The sequence below is a fragment of the Lissotriton helveticus genome, chromosome 3_2 (genome assembly GCF_964261635.1).
Source record: "Lissotriton helveticus chromosome 3_2, aLisHel1.1, whole genome shotgun sequence".
NCBI lineage: Eukaryota > Metazoa > Chordata > Amphibia > Caudata > Salamandridae > Lissotriton > Lissotriton helveticus.
The window spans coordinates 399,074,901-399,096,538 of record NC_136062.1 but is presented as its reverse complement, the minus strand read 5'-3'; the positions used below and the strand labels follow the sequence as shown (position 1 = coordinate 399,096,538).

At 49.3% G+C, this 21,638-nt stretch overlaps 1 long non-coding RNA gene across 3 annotated transcripts in view; it reads left to right on the top strand.

Moving 5' to 3' along the window:
- Positions 1-21,638, top strand: part of LOC144826029 (uncharacterized) — a 335,744-nt gene that overhangs the window by 14,159 nt on the left and 299,947 nt on the right. For 2 of the 3 annotated variants that reach the window (XR_013609674.1, XR_013609675.1), the window contains exon 2: positions 17,402-17,502. This is a non-coding gene — a long non-coding RNA (uncharacterized LOC144826029). Of the gene's footprint in view, positions 1-14,260; positions 17,503-21,638 lie in introns of those variants that run through there. The other variant, XR_013609673.1, reaches the window with a different exon arrangement.

Genomic DNA, 21,638 nt, shown 5'->3' with positions numbered 1-21,638 from the left:
AGACAGCCGATTTGGGCGCTGCCTTGGGGAATCCTCCCTCGCTGCCGCCATCCACTGCGAGCAAGTAAGCTCCGCCCACCTTGCAGGCCACGCCCCCTTCCATCTGTTTAAAAGCGCGCGCTGATTGCTAGCGCGTCCTTCTAACAAACTCCTGAGGCGGAAAGCCGGGAGCGCTGTCTTTTACTTGCTTTTAAAATTGTATTGAAAATTGTATTTTGTGTGCTCACAACCTTACCGGCATCTTGGCAACATCCTTGCCTTCCTTGGAGGTCCCAGACAGCCGATTTGGGCGCTGCCTTGGGGAATCCTCCCTCGCTGCCGCCATCCACCGCGAGCGAGTAAGCTCCGCCCACCTTGCAGGCCACGCCCCCTTCCATCTGTTTAAAAGCGCGCGCTGATTGCTAGCGCGTCCTTCTAACAAACTCCTGAGGCGGAAAGCCGGGAGCGCTGTCTTTTACTTGCTTTTAAAATTGTATTGAAAATTGTATTTTGTGTGCTCACAACCTTACCGGCATCTTGGCAACATCCTTGCCTTCCTTGGAGGTCCCAGACAGCCGATTTGGGCACTGCCTTGGGGAATCCTCCCTCGCTGCCGCCATCCACCGCGAGCGAGTAAGCTCCGCCCACCTTGCAGGCCACACCCCCTTCCTTTTCCTTTCTCCCCCTGATCCCTGCATAAAAGGATGTGCTTAGGCCGGGGGCGCAGCGGACGGGCGCAGCGGGCGCGCCAAAGGCAAGCCCGTCCGCGACAGTCCGGGGCTAGGGGCATGTCACTCTGCCCCCCATATCATCTATACCCCCGACCAACTTTGCTGCCTCCTGGGACCGTGGCCCATCCCAGCTCCCATTTACTCTCACATTTCCTCCCTTGGTCTTTCCCTAGCTGTTCCCCCTCTCATTTCATCTCCTACTGTCGGCCCCCTATTCCCGCCTGGAGACAAGACCTCTCCGACCACCCCCAAAGTCCTCACAGCACTTTACCTCAACACCAGATCCGCTGTCGCTCATGCGCACGAACTCTCGGTCCTGCTGGACCTCTATGCTCCAGATCTCCTCTTCTTAACGGAGACCTGGTTTTGCGATGACTCCCTCCCTGCCTTTCTAGCCACTTTACCGACCCAATATTATGCCCTCCGGGCAGATCGTTCTACTGGTAGAGCCGGGGGCGGTGTAGCAGTCATCGCACGTACTGACCTTCCCTTTTAAATCTTGTCCTTGCCTGGCATCATGACCACCGAGTACCTGGTCATCCGCACTACCTCCACTACTCCCCCTCTGACTTGCTTTCTTACTTACCGCCCTCCCCAATCCCCGTCACAGTTCCTCCCAGACTTCTTGGAAGTCCTGGCTACCATTACTGTTAACAATTCCTCCATTTTACTTCTCGGCGACTTTAATTTCTGGCCCTCTGACCCTGCCGAATGTTTATCCTCAAAGGAGTTCTCCGAAACTCTTCAATCCTTAAGTTTCATACCTTATGTCCACTCCCCTACCCACATTAAAGGTCATGTACTCGACCAGATTTGGTCTTTGAACTGCCCTGTGGAATCCCTTTTAATTTCCCCTTGCACCTGGTCCGACCACCATATTATCTCATTTTCCCTACCTATTCACCCCCCAGCTAAGCCCCCTCGCCCCAAGAACATCTGGGTCCGAGCCTGGGGCCGAGCCAACCTGGAAGATTTCTCTTCCCTCCTTACCACCTCCCTCCCTCCCCGGCGGGGTTTATCCACCCTCTCCCAGGTCAAGGCCATAGAACAGTGGCTGTCTTCAGGTTGCGACTCTGTGGCACCGCTCAAACGCATCACCTCTAAGCGCGAGAAGGACGCTAACCGTTGGTTCAGCAAAGAGCTTAAGGCCACCAAGCTGGCAGTACGCCGCGCAGAGCGGGCCTGGAGGAGAAATTACAGCCCCACTTTACGACTGGAGTATGTTAATATCTTGACCCAGTACAAAAAAGACATCTTGGAGGCCAAAACCACCTATTTCTCCTCCAAAATACTGGCTGCAGAAAACCAGTCTAAAGAAATATTTGCCATTGTTCAAAACTTGGCGTTCTCGGACAGATCTACTTTTAAGCCCGCCCCGTCCGAAGAACTTTGTCATTCCCTTAACAACTATTTTATTCATAAAATTGCGACCATTAAAGCCAATATCCCCCCCCCTTCTTCTTCCTTTGTTGACCCCCAATGTCTCTCTCCCAAGGGTGAACTCACCTCCTTCCCCCTCATAACTAGGGAATCCTTGACCACCTTAGTTCCTTTGGTCAAATCCGGCTCTCCACAGGATCCCTGTCCCGCCCACGTTCTCCGCCACATTTTTGTCACCTGCCCTGACCCCCCCTTCATCTTCTTAACAGCTCGCTGGCTCAAGGTGTGGTACGCAACCCTTTGAAATCTGCGGTTATCGTGCCTATCCTGAAAAAACCCGGTGCGGATCCCTCCGTTCCTGCCAACTTCCGCCCTATCTCCCTCTTGCCATTTTTGGCAAAGGTGCTCGAGCGCCACGTCACCTGCGCCCTGAGCTCCTTTGTGGAGATGCATGGAGCCCTTGCCCCCCGCCAGGCCGGCTTTCGCCCCGCACACTCTACGGAGTCCGTTGTCATCTCGGTCTTGGACAACCTCAGGGAGGGTATGGACACCAACCAACGCCAGGCCCTGGTGCTCCTCGACCTCTCAGTCGCTTTTGACACGGTGGATCACACCATCTTACTCTCCCGTGTCAGGGCGGCGGGGATCGGGGGGACCGCTTTGGTCTGGCTTTCCTCCTTCCTGAGTGACCGCACCCAGGCTGTCCGCCTGGGTGACTTCACAGCGGACGTCCGGAAAGTACATTGCGGGGTTCCCCAAGGCTCTTCCCTCTCTCCCCTTTTATTTAATCTTTATATTGCCCCTCTCATTTTTTCTTTGCAACAAATGAAGGTCGCCGTCTTTAACTACGCGGACGATCTCCAGCTTGTTTTTGACCTGTCTTCTTCTCCCTCTTCTGTCCTTAATTTTCAATCTATTATGCTTCACATCCGGGACTGGATGAACCACAACCACTTAAAACTCAACCCCGACAAGACCGAGCTGGTGTTGACAGGTGGTTCATCCAGCCCCTGGACTCCTCTGTTCTGGCCCCCCTCTCTTGGTCTCCCTCCTGTCCCCGCTACCTCAGTTAAAACCCTTGGTATAAAAATTAATTCTCAACTTTCCCTTCACTCCCAGGTTAGCTCTGTGGTTTCTTCTTCTTTTCTCTCACTGCGTACTATACGTAGGGTGTCCCGTTTTTTTTCTTTTTCTGCTCTTAAACTTATCATCCTCGCCATGGTGGTGTCCCGCCTGGATTACGGCAACGCCCTATATGCGGGTATTCCTGCATATAGCTTACGGCGTTTGCAACTCATACAAAACCCGCCTGGTTTTCAATCTCCTGAAATTTCATCACTCTACTCCCCTTTTGAAGTCTCTACACTGGCTCCCTGTACGAGCCCGGGTCCAATTTAAGATCGCCTCCATTACCTTCCTGGCTCGCCTAGGCTCAGCCCCAGCATTCATCTCATCTGAGATCACCCCTTATGTTCCCAGCAGAGAGCTACGTTCGTCTTCCCAGTCCTTACTCATGATTCCACGCTACCGAAGAAAGAAGTGGGGAGGCTCTAAATTTGCCACCCTTGCCCCGTCCCTGTGAAACTCTCTTCCCCTGGAAATTCGAACCCTTACCCTGTACCCACAATTCCGGAAGCAACTTAAGGCCCACCTATTCAGGAAGTCCTTTGAATAATCCCCTTCGCAGTCCCCCCGTCTCGTTTCTGGCCCCGGATTTCTGTTAGTTGTAGCGCCAAGAAACCGCTGGTGTATGCGCGCTTTTACAAATAATTTTAAACTCAAACTCAAACTGCTCATTTGCTGTTATAATGTGATACTCTTCTTCCGAGCAATGGAGAAGATTGGCATTAAAAGCGCCTGTCAAGATAATGTCCCATCTTGGTTGTTCAAGGCAGAAACGACATTATTGATGCATTTAAAGAGCTCTTTTTTAGGTGTATTTTTCGGGTGGGCGTATACATTGATTAGGATTATTGTTCCAATTTTACCATGGGACATCCCATCCAGTTTGATGATTTGCATATTTGCCGATGATGTGGGCAATTGAGAGGCCTTGATATTAAGTGCAGTGGATATGTATACCAAAAGTCCCCCCTTAGCACGGCCGTAACGCTTGGTGCGAGTCGCGCTGGCATGGAAACATAATCTACCTGGTACATCGATTGGCTCCATTAACCATGTTTCCTGGAGGGCTATGATGTCATACATGCCCCAGGCGTCTGTTTTTCTAGTATCATTTAAAATTTCTTTTGCTCCTGCGATGTTCCAAGAGAGGAGTTTGATCGAATTTCCTTAACTTTGCCTGCCTGGCGACGGGTTCAATCGACATTAATGCGCTGTGTCAGTCCCCGGCTATCATTGTTGTCAATTTCTGCTCCCCTGGCGCCATGTAGTACTGAATGCGTGGGTTGAGTTGCCCGTGTGTGATCTTCTCTTTTGCCGTGCTTCCTTAGGAGAGGAGATGGATAACCCGGTTTTGCTTCTTCTTTCAGACTAATTCCCCACTCCTCGAATTTGATGGTTTCAGCAAGTATGCTCTTGACAATTCCCTCGTTACTCCATGTTGTCATTGTGCCTTCCTTTGCTACATTGTCTCCAAGGGAGATAAATTCTATTGAAAGTAGATCAGCTGTTGTTATTTGGCTGAGACTTGTGATTGTGGATATCAAGTGTAGGATATTTCCTCGGTTTAAATAGTCTTGCGTACCTTGTACTTTGTAATTTGGAATGAAGAGTAGCCTTCCTACTGTTGCGATTTTCAGGTCTGGTGTTACCTCACTGGTGAGGCGTGCGTTATCGTTTGGCCAAGTCCTTCTTATGTTATGGCTGCCATGGCCCATTATGTCAACACACTGGTGTTTTATAGTTTGCTTATTGACATCCTTCTGAGGCTGTTCGGTTGACATACTGGCCTTGGGGATTCCATCTCTGCAATCTCATGTTGGGCCGCCATTTTGTATATAATGCCCTTTTTCCCTGGCGACAGATGTGGGACTGGGTCCAAGTTTTACTGCGTTTGTTAGTTCAGTGTTTTGTTGTGGTTCTTTATTCCCTGAAGTTAATATTACTTGTAATTGATCGTTGCAGCCCTTATTTACCTTAGCTGTGATTGATGTTTTATTATCACTTTTACCTGATCTACTATTGGCATTTAGAATGGTGATCTGGATGGGCAATGCCTTCTTGTTATTTTCCTTGCTTTTAATGACCATCCTTTGGCATCCCTGTTTAGTGGCCTCACGCTTATTTTGATCTGGCTCGTTAATGTTGATTTTTTTACTCTGCTGCGAAGTACTTGCTTTTTGATTAGGGGTAATCACCTTTTGTTGCAGGTCACTTTGTGGACTCGCTGCTGGTTCATTTCGTTCTGCTACGTCGCTGTCCGCTTGTTCCATGCTCAAATCCACATCACTTGAGACAGACGATGAGGTCATAAAATTGATTTTAGTACCTAAAGTTTGTGGTTGTGCAATCCCCTCGCGATTCATAGGTATTTTAGATGACACCCTGTTCGTCTGGTCGGTTGGTCTTTTGGGCATGGATTTGGTTCTCTCTTTTTGAGATCTATGCATCAGATCTTTACAATCGTTCTTTGCCCTTGTGGGTGGTATTTGTGCCCTCAGGTTTGGATCAAATTCAGTTTTTTTTTTTGCTTTTACACAATTGAAAATGGGGTAGCTAATCAACACCTGCTTTTCGACAGATGGACACTTTACGAGCTGATTTCTGTTTTTTCTTGCTCGTTTCTTTTGCCGCTTTGTTGGACCTTTTTGATTTATCTGATATTCTTTCCCCTCCAGCTCAGGTTGATCTTGCTCAGTTGGTTTATGGCAGTTGGAGTGTCCGACAGGGGATTCGGTTCCTGATATTTTTGTTTTCTCTGATGGAGCGTCATTTAGCTTTGTTAATTCATCATTCTTTATTCTTTGATCCAATGTTTGTTGTACCAACAATGCTGTTTTATTTTTATTACTCTTTTTGGGTGTGCTAGACCTGTCTGCTTCTGAGAGTCCCCTCACTACTATGATTTCTTTTGTACCTCCCAAAATTTGTCGCTTTTCTTTGTCTACCAGGACTTTTAATGTGTTGTTTCATGGGGTTAGATGTTCCTTGACGCCCAGTTGCTCACAAGGTTTGTGGCACCTATTTACAAGGCACCTGGCGAAACCTGTGGCATTACAAACTGGGGTTGTCAACCTGTATAAATGGCCCTAAAATGGTGGACACCCTTTTCCCTCATGTGAGTGACTCCCATTGGAGCCTTCATGAACTCTGGCCTTTTGAGGTTTTGGCGCCCTTTGTTTGGCGCGCATTCCTGACAGGAATTCCTTTATTTCCCTCAGGTACACAAAATGGCTGCTCTAGAACCACAGTACGGTGGCTGTTAGTGTCCTAAATACACCTCAAAAGTGCCATGTCAGTGTCACAGCCAGAGAAGGTTCTAGAACGTTCTGGCTCGTGCCAGTACCCCAGGGCACTGGCTATACAAGGCCCAGGCCCTGGCGGCCATTTTAGAAGATGAAAGAAGAAGATGAAGAAGAAGAGATTCCAGACTTGACACCAGATTGACACCTGCCCTGTTGACCCCTGAGGTGGCTGGTAGCGCAGGCAGTAGAGTAGCAAAGGGCTGCTGGCGTTGTTCCTGACTGGCGTTCCAGTCAGCTACGTGAGAAGTGACCTAGCGCCTACAGCGCCTACCCAGCAAGTGCCTCATTACCCCCAAAGACTGTGGCCAGATTCGTGTGCCTCCCCGCCGGTGAATTGTGACAGATTTCACAAGTCGCGAGGCGAGAGCAAGTTCGCCGCGACCGCGATCGTCAACAGCGCCCCCTTTGCGACAGGCGCCTCTAGAGGGGAGCTCGGACGTCTCCGAGCCCCACCAGCGTAGAGCGCTTCCTGCGCGGACTGAAGGTGAGTTGGTGCGCCGGGGCGGGGAAAGGCCGGCCTTCGTTGGGCGGGACTAGCGTCTCTGCCACTCCCCAGTGACCCTGTAGCTGTGGGCGGGAACCACCCTGTATGCGGAAGTCGGAGGGAGGTCCGTGGAGCCCCTAAGAACCCCGTCGCTGAAGTGAGAAGTGCTGGGCCCTGACTGAATCGCTTCCCGATTGCAGCCGATGTGAGGTGGGCCCGTTTCTTCATATTGGGTGCAGCGTTGTGAAGGAACTGTGAACCGGCATTCATTTGACTGAGCGTGAAGGTTGTGTGACCTCTCGGGCAGCCCGTTCGTCAGTCTAAAGACTTTGAACTGGTGCCGCCTGTGTTCTAGCGGTGGTAGAGCCCGTAGGCGCGCATAGACTTCACCGGCAGGCAGAGATCTTGTCCTGATGGCAGCCGAGTGCAAATGAAGTATTCACTGTGTTTCCTTGCCTTTTAGATACACGCGCATACGCCCTGAATGAACCTTAAAGAGTCCCAAAACGTATTCTGTGCCCAGAGAAGCCCGTATACATTGTCATAGAAATCAACACAAACTGTAAGAGTTATCTTTCCCATTTGAAACGTATTGCAAATGTGATATTCCTAAAGTATTTAATTGGTGGCAGCGATACCAGAAGAAACATGTGGTTATTTATTTAAATGAACCAGTATTTATTCTGATATTTATTGTGATATTTATTTGTGGTACTCATTCCTGAAGTTTATTCTATTTAATGATGCTATTTATTCCTGACTTTATTTATAGTACTATTTATTACAGAATTGAAACCCAGAACTGTATGACCAAAATAAATGTGTATGTGCTTTCCCAGTCAACCCTATTTACAACAGAGAACTTTTATGTAAAGGAATCGTATTTTTCTACAGCAGTGGTGTGGTGTCCTTCTTTTTGGTGTGGCTGTGCAGGGAGTTATTATTGGGTCAAAGCCGGCTTACCACTACAGCCTTCACTTGCCTTGTCACTTGAGCCAAGCTACCCCCTTTGTGCTGGGCTTGCCCATCGCAGGTCCAACAGGGTGTAACTGTGGCCTTGGATAAAGGGTTTATACATTGCACAAAGGAAATAAGGTCACTTCCATTTAGTGTGCTGATGTTGTTTTGATTGGCAAGCTTGCATTCCTGCAGAATATCCTTCAGTATGAATGGCAGATCTTTCAATTTTTCCAATATGGGGTTGCAGCTACATACCTTGGATAGTCCCCACGGACGGATTTGCTCCTGGATCATATCAAATGTGATGACCATAGTATCTAGGGCCAGGTGTAGGTAGAATTGATTTACCGATTCTTAATTACCGAAAATTACCGAATTTTACCGATTCGGTAATTAAGAATGGTAAATCAGAGGGGTGGAGATGTAGGTATTCCAGATGTGCTGGAATACCGAATCGGAACAATTTCAGTATTTACCGATTCGGTAAATACCGAATCGGTAATGCCCATTCATTCCTATGGGCTTTGAAGCCCATAGGAATGAATGGGCATTACTGATTCGGTATTTACCGAATCGGTAAATACCGATTTTCACAAGGGTGCAGGGGGTGTCACTTTGACACCCTCTGGCCCCCCAAAACAGGCTCGGGTGCCATGTGGCAGGCATACATGCCCTAAGGGCAGGTCTGCCTGTCATATGGCATAGGTGTGCATGTGCATGCACACCGAAATCGGTATTTTACCATCAAATTGGATTTGATGGTAAAATACCGATTCGGTAAGGCTTGTGGGACTCAGAAGAGTCCCACCTACATCTCAGATTTACCAAATCGGTAAAAATACCGATTCGGTATTTTACAGAATCGGTAAATTTACCGAATCGGTAAATTTACCGATTCTGTAAAATAATGCCCCTACTTACCATTTCTGAAATACCGGTCGGTAACGGCCGAAAATACCGATTTTCGGCCGTTACCGACCGACCTACATCTAGCCCCTAGTTTTTTATTTATAGCGGATATATATTCCGCCATGGAGCTCATTAGTTGTATTTGTATGTCTAATTTGTCAGACTGCATGTTTAAAGTTTTAATTGAGGTTTCCAGTATGCTCCCCAGTGCACTATGTAGTGTGATTATTGATTCCAGATTTTTATTTAATTCTTGCCTTTGTTCTTGCTGGCGTTGGTTCACTTTATTATGAGTTATGCCAGATTCCCAAAATGTCTGGCCTTTGGGGGTCCTGACTGTTTTCGGCTCCTCATCTTTTTTGTGTGGTTTGCCCTGACTTTTTGATGTAACTAGGTCGTTCCCCACTGAAAAACTTGAGATTTCAATTACTGATGTTTCCTTAAGGCCCTTTACACTGAGGCTTGCCGGTGGGTACAGAGACCCATCCGCGTCCTCAACATCTACGCAATGATTCAGCCTACTGGATATCTCAATTATGTTTGTATTTAAGGTTTCCAAGATTGATGTATTTTTTACATTCTTAAATGTTGCTCCCTGGAACTCCACATTCGTTGCTAGTGATTGGTTGTGGTGTTGTGTTTGATCCAAGTTAAGTACAATTACTTTATCGTCAGACTGCACCATGTGTGTTTGTGTAATACCTTTGTTATCCGTTTGAAGTTGGGATTGAAGTCGGGCCCCCCCAAGGTAGTTTGCAGTCCTTTCTCTCTGTATTGAGGTTTATCGCTACCTGGTTTGGGCACAATTCATGCCTTGGGGTTGAGTGACTATTGGGATATACATTGTGTGCTTCATTGTTGGCGCTAATATTACACTGCCCTTCGTTACTGCAAGAGATCTCTTGACTTTTAACCATTAAGTGATCCAAATGTATGTCTAATATTGGTGGAACAAATATTGTGGTTGTGCTATCATTTATATTCTGTTTTTTACTTGTTTCCATTTTTTGTGAGGTTCCTTCACTTGCGTCGTCCATAGTTCTATTGTTTGCTCCTGGTGATATTTGGAAATTTACTTGTCCTGAGACTGTGTCTTGGTTTTTATTTTCCATGTGCACTTGCGCATGTGTTTGTATCAGGTGTTTAGTATTTTCCCAAGCCGTTTGTACACAGTTGCTTATTTCATCCGATTCATTTTTCCTCCCTGGGCTCGGGTTAGAACAAGACTGTGATGCCCCTGTGTCTGTTGTTTTTGTTGGTTTGCATGGAGACATTGGTCTTTGAAGACCATTCGGTGTTGCTGGAATTGTATACATTGCAGATACTGGATCTTTTAAGAATGTAAATTTGCCGGTAGAGTTCATTGTACCAAAGATGGAGTAGATCGGGGGTATTAATGTGGTGACCGTGCTATCCTCAGTGGAGGGAGTAGAGGTTTTAGTCTTGGCTTTCTTTTTTGTTATTTGCGGGGGGTTTCTTCGTGTCCTCCCCGACCTCATTTCTTTGCCGTTGCTTCCCCCTTTTTTTTTTGTTTTGTTAATATTTTACTTTGGTTTATTCGTTGGTGACGCCTTACGTGAGTGAGTAAGGGCTTCTGCCCCTTCTTTTACCCCTTCTTTGTTCTTCCTTGGCAATGATGTTATTTGATATTATTTGGAGCAGTCTATGTATCGCTTTAGCTCACAGCTCTCTGGCGCACTCTACTAGACACACTGCCTCTGTCCTTCCTGTCCTGCAGTGTGAGTGAGATGTGTGGCTTAAGCTAGAAAACGGGAGCATGTACTGACCACCGGTGTGGCACACTTTTCGATGCTCTGCCTGGGCTGTCTCAGGGCTCAGGGCTCACTCTCAGGGCTCAGGCACAGGGGTTCTAGGCTCAGGGGCTTGGGGTTTGGGGCTTGGGGCTCAGACTCTCTGCCTCTGCCTTTGCTTATCTCCAGGCTTGGATCGCCCACCAGCCCTCCAGCCCGCCAACTCACTTACCAGCTCTGCGCCGGCGGTCTCGCCAACTCGTCGGTCTGTGGCTCAGGAGGGAGCTGGACTGGAAACCAGGCCAACCTGCCCGGCTTACAACCTTGGAATTTGTCTGCGGTTACCTCTAGCTGCGGCGGTGTTGTTATCTCAGCGCGACTGAGGTCAATCAATCAATCAATCAATCATAACACTTGTATAGCGCGCTACTCACCCGGGAGGGTCTCAAGGCGCTTGGGGGAAGGGGTCCGCTACTGCTCGAACAGCCAGGTCTTGAGTTGTCTCCTGAAGGCGAGATGGTCCTGGGTCAGCCGAAGGTGGATGGGGAGGGAGTTCCATGTCTTGGCTGCCAGGTAGGAGAAGGATCTGCCTCCGTGGTACGGCGGCGAGGGGGAGGCTAGTAGATCGTAGCTGGCGGGTGGGCGTGTAGAAGGTCAGGCGGTCGTTGAGGTACTTGGGGCCCAGGTCGTGGAGAGACTTGTGTGCGTGGGTGAGGAGCCTGAACGTGATCCTCTTGTTGACGGGGAGCCAGTTCAGGTCCCTCAGGTGGCCGGAGATGTGGCTGCGTCGGGGGATGTCCAGGATGAGTCGGGCGGAGGCGTTCTGGATGCGTTGGAGTCTCCTCTGTAGCTTGGCTGTGGTTCCGGCGTAGAGGGTGTTTCCGTAGTCCAGTCGGCTGGTGACGAGTGCCTGGGTGACCGTCTTCCTGGTTTCGGTCGGGATCCATCGGAAGATGTTGCGGAGCATGCGTAGGGTGTGAAAGCATGATGAGGAGACGGCGTTGACTTGTCTGGTCATCGAGAGGGAGGAGTCCAGGATGAAGCCCAGGTTGCATGCGTGGTCTGTTGGTTTGGGAGTGGTGCCCAGGGCGGGGGGCCACTAGGAGTCGTCCCAGGCCGAGGGCGATGGTCCCAGGATGAGGACTTCCGTCTTGTCTGAGTTCAGTTTCAGGCAGCTGTTCTTCATCCACTCGGCGACGTCTTTCATCCCTTCGTGTAGGCTGGTTCTGGCGGTGTCGGGGTCTCTGGAGAGGGAGAGGATCCGCTGGGTGTCGTCGGCGTAGGAGATGATGTTGAGGTTGTGTTGGCGTGCGATGGCTGCAAGAGGTCTCATGTAGACGTTGAAGAGGGTGGGGCTGAGTGATCATCCTTGTGGTACGCCGCAGATGACTTCGGTGGCCTCGGATCGAAACGGGGGGAGGCAGACTCTGTGTTCTTCCGGCGAGGAACGAGATGATCCACTTCAGTGCCTTCTCTTGGATGCCGATGTTGCTGAGGCGTTGAACTAGAGTGCGGTGGCAGACAGTGTCGAACGCTGCAGAGAGGTCCAGGAGGATGAGTGCCGCTGTTTCCCCGTTGTCGAGCAGGGTTCGGATGTCGTGGGTGGCTGCGATGAGGGCGGTCTCGGTGCTGTGGTTGGCTCTGAACCCGGACTGCGAGGGGTCGAGGGATCCGTTCGTTTCGAGGAAGGCGGCCAGCTGTCTGTTGACGATCTTCTCGATGATTTTAGCAGGAAAAGGGAGGAGCGAGAAAGTTCTTGAGGTCAGTGGGGTCCGCTGTTGGTTTCTTTAGTAGGGCGCTGAGCTCGGCATGCTTCCAGCTCTCCGGGAAGGTGGCGGTGTTAAAGGTGGTGTTGATGATGTCCCGGAGTTGGGGTGCGATGGTGGAGTCTACCTTGTTGAAGACGTGGTGGGGGCAGGGGTCGGTCGGAGATCCGGATTGGATGGTGTTCATCGTGCGGGCTGTGTCTTCGGTGGTCACCGTGGTCCAGGTGCGGAGGGTGGCGGTGGGGGGCGTTGGTTCGACGGTTGGGTGCGTGGATGGTGCGCCGAAGCTGTTGTGGATGTCAGCGATCTTGCGGTGGAAGAACGAGGCGAGAGAGTCGCAGAGATCTTGTGAAGGAGTGATGTCGTTGTTGCCGGTGCTGGGGTTGGAGAACTCCTTGACGATGCTGAAGAGTTCCTTGCTGTCGTGGGCGTTGTTGTCCAGTCGTTCCTTCAGTGATTTCTTCTTGGTGGTGCGGATAAGCTGGTGGTGCTTGCGGGTGGCGTGTTTGAGGGCGGTCATGTTGTTAGTGGTCTGGTCGAGGAGCCAGGCTTTCTCGAGGGTGCGGCAGGTCTTCTTGGAGTCCTTGAGTTCGTCGGTGAACCAGGGGGCCTTCTTGCTTCTGGGTCTGCTGGGAGGGTTCTTCAGTGGGGCGAGGTCGTCGGCGCAGGCGGTCAGCCATTGTGTGAAGTTGCGGGCTGCTTCGTTGGGGTCCGTTGTGCTGGTGGGTGGGTTCTGGCTGAGTGAGGTGGTGAGCTGGTCGGCGGTGATCTTGCTCCAGCTCCTGTGGGGAGCCTGTTGCGGGTGGTGGTGGGTTGTGGTTCTTCTGAAGCTGAAGTGGACGCAGCTGTGGTCAGTCCAGTGGAGTCCGGTGGCGTGGCTGAAGGTGATGTGCTTGCTGGAAGAGAAGACTGGGTGAAGCGTGTGGCCGGCGTAGTGGGTGGGGGTGTTGACCAGTTGCTTGAGTCCGAGGTTGGCGTGGTTTTCCAGCAGGGCGGCGGTGTTGTGGTCCATGTTGTTCTCCAGGTGGAAGTTGAGGTCCCCAAGGAGGATGTAGTCGGCGGAGGGGAGGGCGTGCGGGCTGATGAAGTCCGTGATGTCTTCGCTGAATTGAGTGCGTGGTCCCGGGGGTCTGTAGACAAGGGTGCCTCTGAGGGTCGTCTTTGGGTCGGTGTGTATCTGGAAGTGGAGGTACTCTGCGGCGGCGAAGGTGTCGTTGGAGTCAGTCGTGATGCGGATGGTGTTCTTGTGGACGATGACGATGCCTCCTCCGGTCTGGTTGACGCGGTCCCTCCTGATGATCTTGTACCCGTCCGGGATGGCGATGTCGGGGGCTGAGGAGACGTTCATCCAGGTTTCCGTGAGGAAGGCGATGTCTGGTGATGTTGTGTTGAGGAGGTTCCAGAGTTCCACGGCGTGTCTGTGGATGGAGCGGGTGTTGAGCAGGATGCACTTGAGGTGGTTGCTGCGGGTGTTTGGCTTGGCGGGTGCGGTGCAGGTTCGGAGGCAGGTGAACTTGCAGGTTTTGCAGGTGAAGGGTCCGTGGATGCGTTTCGGGGTGGCCCGGCAGCAGGCGGGGTTCCGGCCGGCATTGAGTGCGTTGAGGGCGGCGGCGTTGTAGGTCTGTCTTGCATCGGCGGGGGCCAGGGGTCCTGGCGCTGGGCACGGGCCAGGCGCGTACGGGGGCAGACTGGCTTGCCTTTGGCGTGCCTTCGGCGCACAATCGGCACGCACGCTGCGCGTGACCGCTGCGCGTTCGCGTGGGCGTCATAAGAAGGTAGCCGGGAGGGCGGGTCTGCTGGGTGGCGGGAGCGGGCGGCGAATGGGCTGGCGGGGGGCGGGGCCGCAGGGAGGCAGCGGCGGAAAAAGTCTGTGGCAAACGTGCTGCTCAGCGGCGGCTGGGTCGCTCGAGACAGGCAGGAAAACAGGAGGCAGGCGGCGGCAAACAGCGGTCAAGCGTGGGGGGCGACCTCGCCTGGAGCAGGCTCAGCGGTCGCTCCCTCATGGAGAGCACAGTCCCCTTAAGAAGGTAGCCGGGAGGGCGGGTCAGCTGGGTGGCGGGAGCGGGGCGGCGAATGGGCTGTCTGGCTGCGCTCACAACCGCATGCAGCTCTCAGCTCTCAGGCGGTCTTGATACCGCGCGGCGCTCTGCGCTCTCCGGCTCTTCGGCGGTGATTCACCCAACTACTGTGGCGGCGTTGTTTCTCCCAGCGTCCACATATGCCACTAGTGCCGGTCCGTAGTTGCCGTGAGAGCAGAGGTGAGCACAGTGGTGAAATGCGGGTGCGGGTGCTTGAATGCAGTGGACAGGGAAAGATTATTAAAATACGGGTGCAAGCACATTGCAGCGGTCCTGCAAGGATTTGCAGTAGAGGCTGAGTGCAGCATGCTGAGGGTTACTCTGCTCTTTTGTGTGGTGGAGGTTTGTTGAATCTATTGTTTTGTTGTATGGGGGCTGGGTAGCTTTGCTCAAGTGTGTTTTCAGAATTGTGTGGATGGGTTTGCATGCCCTATTGTGTATCTTCACTGGACGGCTGGGTTGGCAGTAAAACAAAATGGGCTGGGGAGAGAGGATGCTGCCCCTGGTGGAGCATTCACTAAATTACGTATAGCCTACATTCTGTTATGTTATGTTATGTTATGCGTTTTTATTAGGCGCACAGATGCTCCAGCCAAGGAGCGTCCTGGCGCCTGACAAGGCAGCTGCACAACACAACGAAAACAATAATCAGACAAAATTAAACTAAGGGAATAAAAAAGTTTTCACCGCACGGCGAAAGGAAAGCAGATCCCCAAGGGCACGAATCGCCGGGGGAAGGGAGTTCCAGAGCACCGCTGCCCGAACTCTAAAGGAGCGCCCGCCAGCTCTGCTCCGCTTAAAGCGCGGGACCACAGCCAATTCTAGATTAGCAGATCTTAAAGCTCGGGCTGGAATGTAATGGGCCAAAAGTGTCAGCAGAATCACAGCTGGAGATCCCTTCAGGATCTTATATGTGACGCAAAGGACCTTAAACTGGATCCGCTGGGCCACAGGGAGCCAGTGCAATGAGCGCAGAGTACTGGAAGTGGGACAAGATCTAGGTTATCCTACCACCGATCTTGCAGCGGCGTTCTGGATCCGTTGCAGACGTCCAATCTCAGCCTGGTTCACACCTACCAACAGGGAGCTCGCATAATCCAGCCTGGAGATGACGGTAGCTTGGATCATGAGCTGCCTAGTGGAGGCGTCAAAGAACTTGAGCACTGGACGTAGCCCGCGCAGGATACCAAAGCAGCAGGCCGCCGTGCGCTTGGTATGGCAAGCGAACGTAAGGGACGGGTCCAACCAGACCCCGAGGTTTTTAAGCTCGGCAACTGGGATGGGAACCGGACCCAAATCCCCTGGCCACCATCTCTCTCCCCAGAGTTCCGATTGTTTGCCAAAAACCATGACCTTGCTAGCGTTCAACTGGAGACAGTTGGACGTCATCCAGCCAGCGACCGCCCGCAGTCCTTGTTGGAATCTGGGGTCATCAACATCGGCATCCCCGCTGATCGTGACCGCCAGCTGGGTGTCATCGGCGTATGACACCATTGTCATACCTCATTGCCTGACAACCTCAGCTAGCGGCTTTACGTAGAGATTGAACAACGTAGGACTCAGCGAGGAGCCTTGAGGAACCCCCAGGTCCAAAGGATGGTATTTGGACTGGTACGGCGGGACGGTCACGCTAAAGGCCCGATTGGCTAAAAAAGACCGGAACCACTGGAGGGCGATTTATTCTATAATAAACTTACAACTTGTTCATATATCTGAGTTGGCTACTCAACTCCTGTCTATCAAGAGAATATCTTCATTTGCAACACTGTTAAATTAATGTTTTGATTTCTTTCCACATACTCTAGAATGGCATTAACCTTTGTTCTAATCATAATTTCTCCTGAGTTCCAGTATGTATGTGATCAGACTGTTCTTGTGCTTACTGATGCTGAATGTGCAACAAATCTGTATAAAATATTCCTGAAACAAAATTTGTCAACAAAGCTTATTTTCAGATTTATATAGCTCAAGGTCACAGAAGGTACGATGAGTTCTGTTATCTCGCCTCAATCAGGCAAAGCACATCCTCCAATTTGTACACCACATTGTAATTACTCCTGCTACAATATATGCTACTGCTAATTAGAACTGAGCTTTCCATATACCAATCAATCGATCAGCTTTTGTAGAGAATAGCACTGTCACCCCTGGGGGTATCTGGGAGCTGTAGTACGAGGTCTCCAAAAAGGCAGGTCTTGGGGAAACGGTAGGAAGAGGGAAGAAACGAGCAGAAAAGACAAAAACAGAGGCTAGAAAAATGAGCAAGCAGAAAAGGCAAAACAGGGCAGAAAAACAAGTAGAAAAGATAAAACGGCTGAAAATCGAGCAGAAAAGGCAACCGAGCAGAAGAGGACAAAACTGGGCATAAAAACGAGCAGCAAAGTCAAACGGCAGAAAAACTAGCAGATGAGGGCAAACAGCATGAGGGCAGCAAAATAAGCAGAGAAGGCAAAACATAGGACAGAAAAACTAGCAGAAAGGGAAAACAGAGCAGAAGAGGTCAGAACAGAGGACTGAAAAACGAGCAGGAAGGGCAAAACTGGGTCAGAAAAACGAGCAGAAAAGGCAAAACAGAGCAAGAAACGAGCAGAGGAGGCACAAATGCAGGGCACCAGGTAGACAGGCAGCAGAGGACAGCGGACTGCGCACTAGCTGGAAATGAGAGCTGTCGCAGGGGAGCTGGTACGAGGACATGCCAGTTTGAGTGAACGTGGAATCATTATAAGTGTCGAGTGATCACCAAGTGCAGTCAAACACGAGTTAAACGCTCTCAAAGCAAGACATGCAAGTGTGGGATGATTTTCAACTTTAGGGACAAAGATGTGGAATGGGCACAAAATCTAAGTGGAAGAGTGTGGAATGATTCCACAATCCAAGCAACAACATTTTGAGTGCTCTTGCTACTTGAGTGCATAATTTTTACTTTTCTTTTAAAGGACAAGACGCACCCAAGAAACCTAATTCCAGAGCTCTGTAGGCAGTTCTACCACCTGGGCTGGGTAACCGGGACTGGAGGCGGAATCAGCATCAAACTTGGGTATGTAACCAAATGAGCGTCGCTTTCCCCAGTTTATATAATTTACTGGTTAGTGTGATGCAGCCAGAAGCCGCTAACTAGAGTGTATTGAAAATAAAAAGGATATTTTACCAAGGGAGAATGTGAGTGCTGTCTACTGCTGCCTCAATTGTCAATGTGTTCTTTGAAGACTAGAGGTGAGCTTTGCATGTTTTGTACAGACTCAGTTGCCAAGTCTAGTCTGCTTAAGTGTCTACCATTTATTTCCTAACGGAAGTTACATCAGGCTGGTGCTTCCACCAACCACACAGAACTTCACATGGTACCTGTGTTTCCTCTCCTGAGAGGTTGGAGAGGCTTTTGATGTTCTGTTCTTTAAATATAAACCACTTGTAAACCAGAAATGATAAAACAGTAGTGCTGTCAAAATCTGTGGTCTTCACTTCAGCTTTAGAGTAATTGTTGAATTAAAAATACTGCATGATGGTGGCAATTACGCAATCATTTCAGCATCTTCCCATGTGGTCTTGTCAACCGTTAGCCTTAAATAAAGTTCACCAGCAGGATCAAGTCAAGTCAAGTCAAAATTTATTTGAATAATTGGTTAAAATTATTACAAAATTCGCATAATAAAATAGCAATACAAAATTGATTAAAAATACTAGTTATAAACTCTCTGCGTCTGTTAAAATTAGGGTCAAAACGTGAAAGATCATCGTGTTAAAAAGTTCCTGATAGCCCACCAACCTGGTGATCCCCCCTTTCAATATGTCCAAGGCGATTTCTTACTTCTGCCAGAAATGTAACTCCGCGGCATGCCAGGATTATGGAGGAACCTCCAAGCCAGCTTGTAACGGCATGTCTACAAGAGCGTATGTTTAGCGCGTTAAAAATTGGTTTCAATAACAGTCGTCTCTGTCCTATCAGCGCAGGACAAACACAAAGAAAGTGGGCAAGGGTTTCAGTTTTATACCCACAGAGGCGACATTGCTCCTTCTGGTCGGAGGGTTTCCAGGACGGCAATAAGTCTTTTGAAACGTGCATCCCCATCCGATAATCGATGAAAGCCTTTTTTAAATAGCCACTAAAGTGAGATAATAGGTAAGCCAGTGGTTTTGGGTTTGCATAAGAGTTCATAATAGTCCAGCCAGGCCGACGTTTTGCCAATGTCTCTTTATCCTCCAAAAAGGATTTCCTTTTTACTGCCGCATTGGCTAATTTGCTTAGGCTTGCTTTATCTGTCCCTAATTTCCAGACTGATTCCAACTCCAGCTTTTCCACACATAGTTTCAGGTACTTTCCCCAAGGGTTCGGGTGTGCGGTATTCGCCCATTTTTTTATTTCCTCCCAGCTCAGCCAGTCCAATCTGTCTGGGTCTGCAGATCGAAGTTTATAACAGAGTTTCACGAAGCCGCTCATGCTCCGGAACTTCTGGTTTTGCAGTCCAAATACAAGCCTGACTTGTGAAGCTGAGGTGGATTTTGGCAGATTGAAGACCATTTTATAAATTTTCATCTGTAATTCATTTAAAAGATCGGCCTCCTTGCCACACCACGTCGCTAGGCCATAAGATAGGGTGGGCATGATCTGCGCAGCCATTACTTTTAGTAGATGGTTATAGTTAGGGCAATCCATTTTTACTTTTAAATAACGATACGCAAAGATTAAAGATTGTGCTTTTGCTTGTAGGGCTGTTTTATGGTCCTTGTGGTTAACACCTTTTGATATTATTATTCCCAGATACTTGTAAATCCTTTCTTCTTTCACCGTTGCCCCTTGAGTCATCCATTTGTACCGTAGGTTGTGCGCGTCTACTAGACGGACCACTTTAGTTTTTTCTTTATTTAATTCTAGGCTTTCCCGTTCTAAGTACGATGTTAATTTATTTATAGCTCTTTGTAAGCCGATTGGTGTTTTGCTCAGTAATACAATATCATCAGCATATTGTAGGTAGTATATTGGGTTGTTAGCTAGAGATGGTGGATGGCTATCTGCCGATTCCAGTGCGCTTGAGAGGTCGGAGAGAAGAAGGTTAAAGAGGGTGGGGGCTAGTACACAGCCCTGTTTTAGGCCTTGATGTGTCGGGATGCTCCTGGTTGTATTACCCCCGTTTCCCAGTTTCACAATTGCCCAAGTATGGTGATGTAGGGCTTTGATGGCTATTAAGAGCTGATGTGGCAACCCCCAGCTTTTTAATTTCATCCACAAGCGCTCTCTATTTACCCGATCAAAAGCCGACTTGATGTCTATAAAACAGGCGTACAAGCGGCATCCCTTTGCAACCGCTTGGTCCATTAGGATGGACAGGCAAGTTAAATTTGTTATTGTTCCCATTCCTTGCCTGAAACCTGTTTGAAATTTGGGCATTATCTTTGTTTCTGCTATCCAAGCTTGTAGTTCTCGTAGAATGCAGGAAGCATAGAGCTTAGCCTCTACATCTATTAACGATATCAGTCTGAAATTTCTGGGGTTACCATGGTCGCCATGCTTAAATATGGGATGGATGCTACTGCCTTTCCAGGATGCGGGTAACTCTGCTTGTTTATATATTTGGTTGAACAGAGGAGTTAGAATCTCAGACTACAGGTCCGAGTCATGCTTAAAGATCGCATTTGGCAGCCCATTTGGCCCTGCGGCTCCTTCTGACTTTAATCTTGATATTATCATCCTTAGTTCATCTTTGGTGGTTAAGTCGTCAAGCTCTGTTGGCCCCTTCTGAACTTTTTCCAGCTCGAAAGCTCTTTTTTCTATGTACTCGGCTCCTTTTGATTCCTCCGCATTTTCCTGTGATGCCCCGGAACCATTAACGGGGCAAGAATCTGTGTTACAGTATAGAATTTGCACGTGTCTGGTCCAAGTTTCTGCTCCAACCCCTACTTCCTGTTGGAGTTTTGACCCTTGATTTAAATCGTTTATGATACCCCAGAAGTCCCGGCTATTTGATTGTTTGCCCGCAGTTAGCAGTTTGTTCCAGATGGTTTCTTTATGCGAGTACTTTGCGGCCCTCAGTTCCTTCCTGTAGGTGCTCCTGGCTCCATTCAAATGAAATTTGTTTGTCACGGCCCCCAACACTTTTTGCCTTGCGAGTGCTCGGACTTCCCTGGCGACTTTTCTTTTTTTTGTTCTTAGGTCCATGTTGAACCAAGGCTCCTTCTTGATTTTGTGAAAACCCTGGTTCCCTGACCTTGCTGGGAACTTTTGCTGGAGGACCTGAATCGTATGCTCCCAGTTAGAGACTAGCTCCTCCTCTTTTTGGGTCCCAAGGTTGGCCATTTGATCTTTAGCTGTGTTGGTGATTTTGCCCAACCCGTCACCACGCCATTTCAGTTTTCTTAAGTTGAACTTTGATGCATGGTGGAGAAGGGAGGTCATGGTTGGAGCCTTACTTAGTGCGATATTCAGTCTTATTATTTGGGGGAAATGATCACTTTCTACTCGGTGTTCAATGCTAAATGATTCGACGCTGGGAATTAACTCGTCACTTACTATGGAATAGTCAATTGTTGAATGGACCTTACCACTCAGGTAGGTTTCGGATGCCGGCCTATCCCCCTTTGTGTTGCCGTTCAGGATTGACAGTCCGTATTCTTTTAGGCTTGATACTAGCTTTTTTCCGCCAATGTTTGCGGTCGACTTCGCCTTCATTTTGTTTTGGACAATGAGGGCGTTATTGAAGTCCCCGGAAATAACCAGTGGGCATTGCGAGTGAGTTCTTTGCATTGCCTTGATCAGTGACAGCAAGGTCGCGTGTTTTTCTTTTTGTGTCTTTCTGTCGGGATGGATATAGACATTAAATATTAAAATTTTCCATGGATCGAACCCCGATGGCGGGGCTTCAGTAATTCTAATCACTTGGGCCCAGTTCAGACCCACGTCCAACTCTTCTGATGCCCAATTATATTTATGGGTTACATATATTGATAATCCACCGCAGGGGTGCCCATGCGTTGAATTGCGTTCTGCAGATATATGGTATTCTGTAAAACCTGGGATTGAAGTCGGTTGTAATTTCCATGACTCCTGGATCAAGATTATATCTTGTCGTAAGAAAAAGGATAGCGTTTCGTGATCGTGAGCCATTTCTCGAAAGCCATGCACGTTCCACGAGCAAAGTGAAACATTTGATTTCTTTGTTGTACTCTCGGAGAGCTTCTTGT